This window comes from Saccoglossus kowalevskii, chromosome 12 (assembly GCF_978046115.1).
Source record: "Saccoglossus kowalevskii chromosome 12, keSacKowa6.1, whole genome shotgun sequence".
Classification (NCBI taxonomy): Eukaryota; Metazoa; Hemichordata; class Enteropneusta; family Harrimaniidae; genus Saccoglossus; species Saccoglossus kowalevskii.
The window spans coordinates 18,741,310-18,743,673 of NC_140652.1; the positions used below are offsets into that span (position 1 = coordinate 18,741,310).

A 2,364-nucleotide genomic window follows, 5' to 3' on the forward strand; every position below is an offset into this window, starting at 1 on the left:
CTTATCAAAGTTTTATGAACTAAATATATTACGTAAGGCACTGATAGCGTTGATAAAAAATCTTCTGAATTTCACCAAATTTGATCATTCTGTAAAATATAATAAATTTCATGATCTGCATTGCTAGTTTTGTAATTTATTTTACATTATGCAGCGAAAACAACACTATTCAACTAGCAGTATATACTGATAATCTAACCGGGTATTGCTAGTCACATGAGGACGAGCAAGTACCAAATTTGCACAGCACGTGCATACGTATTACATTGTGTCACATTACATTTGATTACAGATACACACTAGTAACAATAAGTGTAACATACCCCGTCTATAATAATCACAGTTTTTTCAGGATGCTGCAACCTTACAAACAAAATGATAGAAATTTTCACAGTCTTCATCTTTCCATCTGTTGCCTGATAATTAGCAGAAAAAACATATACTGAATATATTGACTGGCCATTATGGCAATAGATCAGGTTTCCCCAGGTTTTCTACTTGATTGTGGTTTGTAATTTATTTCCTAGAAGTGAGCATTACACATAATTGTGCTAGATCGGTTAGGACATATCGTCAGGGTACCGTAGGGTGGTAGTGAAATGTGTGTACAGCTGCATATTTTTCTTGACTAGAAAGACAGTTTATGTTGGATTGTGTACTTTGATCGTTTACTTTGCGTGTTTGGCATAGAGTACCAAATTTGCTATCACCTAGCGGCTGGACCGGTTGCTTCAAAAATTGTCGTTTATGAAATCTAAAATACATGGACAACGAATCAAACAACTAGTGATAATATGTATACAAATGAGGTGAGATGCAGGTGTTTTGAAAAGAACAACCAGTTACACTGGTAACATGTATTATAACCCGATTTTTTGAGTAAGAACCCTGACGTATACATTTCCCTATTTTAATAAAAATGATATTACTTCAACTCTAAGACATTAATTATAAAGCATACATAAGGATTTTTAGGAAGGTAGTCGATTATTCTAGGTTAGAGTGCTCGATACTAAACGATGAGTTTGTAGAGCATATTTATATACGTGGACAGAGAAATTAAGACACGACTACATGAGTAAAGTTGAATCTACAGTACTGTTTCGTAAGGTACATGGAGTACCTCACTCATCAGGAGTTAAGACTTTATAGAAGTTAAGTCTTAACTCCTGATGAGTGAGATACTCCATGTACCTTACGAAACAGTACTGTAGAGTCAACTTTACTCATGTAGTTATGTCTTAATTTCTCTGTCCACATATTTAAGGATTTTTATATAGCTGTTCGATATAGTTGTGCAAATTTGTTCGTATTACGTCAGGAGAAAATAACTTTTTTATACACAAGGTATTATTTCTACACCATGTCTTTGCTTGCCATATTTAAAACGTAGTTACGTGTAGTACTTACTATCACCCTCATTACCATGGACACAATCTTTTCCGGCGTTCCATCCAGGACTGCCACAGTCCCAATTTGTCCATTTCGCCAATGTTCTATCCGTCCACACAAAATCTGCTTCCTAAGTGAAATTATTATATGCATCAGTAGCGTGTGGATTATAGATGTGCTTTTATCATTGTTCAAAACATTTCTTGTGTAATTATATGAGAAAGTAATAATTTAGAGTCAGTCCGATGATTTATGTGTGCAAAATAATTTAATAACACGAATATCATCTCAATTTGAATTTGTCTACATACATTTTACATTCAACTGACTGTTGGTAACATGTATGTAAATGCAAATAGAACCGAGACGTGATTGTCCCTTCCTCAGTGTCGAACATCTGTTCTGTGCGCTTGATGGGAAGTGGTCGGGCATATGATCTATCGTATTCACCTTTATTTAAGCATTCAGGTAAGGTGTTTTTTAACACATTAGCATGCTTAGAATGTCAATGACATTCAAAGAATGTCTGGATTACAGTTACAATTGTAACACGTTTTTACTACCGTTACTATCATACGTGACAAGTATGGTAATGTGTAACACTGTGGGTTTTCCCCTATATGTTATATGCTTAGTTGCTTACGTTATTAATGTCATTTAATCCAATCCAGTAATAACCGTCCGTTTGAACTAATCCATGCACAAAGCCTTCTTCTGATGGTGAATGAATTGATACTAATGAACAGCCTGTTGCAAGGCCATTACAATGACTATCCGCTTGATTGAAATTTAACGCAGTTGAAACGTACTTGTAACAATAACCAAAGTTATACGTAAATTCTTCAGGGCAGGTTTCTGGAAAGAAAAGCAACACATTCTATATCATGCGAAATAACGGTTTTAACTATATGAATATCACGTTAATTTTTTTAATTTCTCGACGAACGTCTTATGATCTAAATTCACACATGT

General features: G+C 34.6%; 1 long non-coding RNA gene across 1 annotated transcript; it reads right to left on the reverse strand.

The window, feature by feature from the left end:
- LOC102801997 (uncharacterized) lies at window positions 1-2,101 on the reverse strand. Its single transcript, XR_014931126.1, has 4 exons — window positions 2,036-2,101; window positions 1,411-1,522; window positions 324-416; window positions 1-89 (listed from the first exon to the last, which is right to left on the reverse strand). It is a non-coding gene; the product is annotated as an uncharacterized LOC102801997 (long non-coding RNA).
- Window positions 2,102-2,364: the final 263 nt, after the last annotated feature.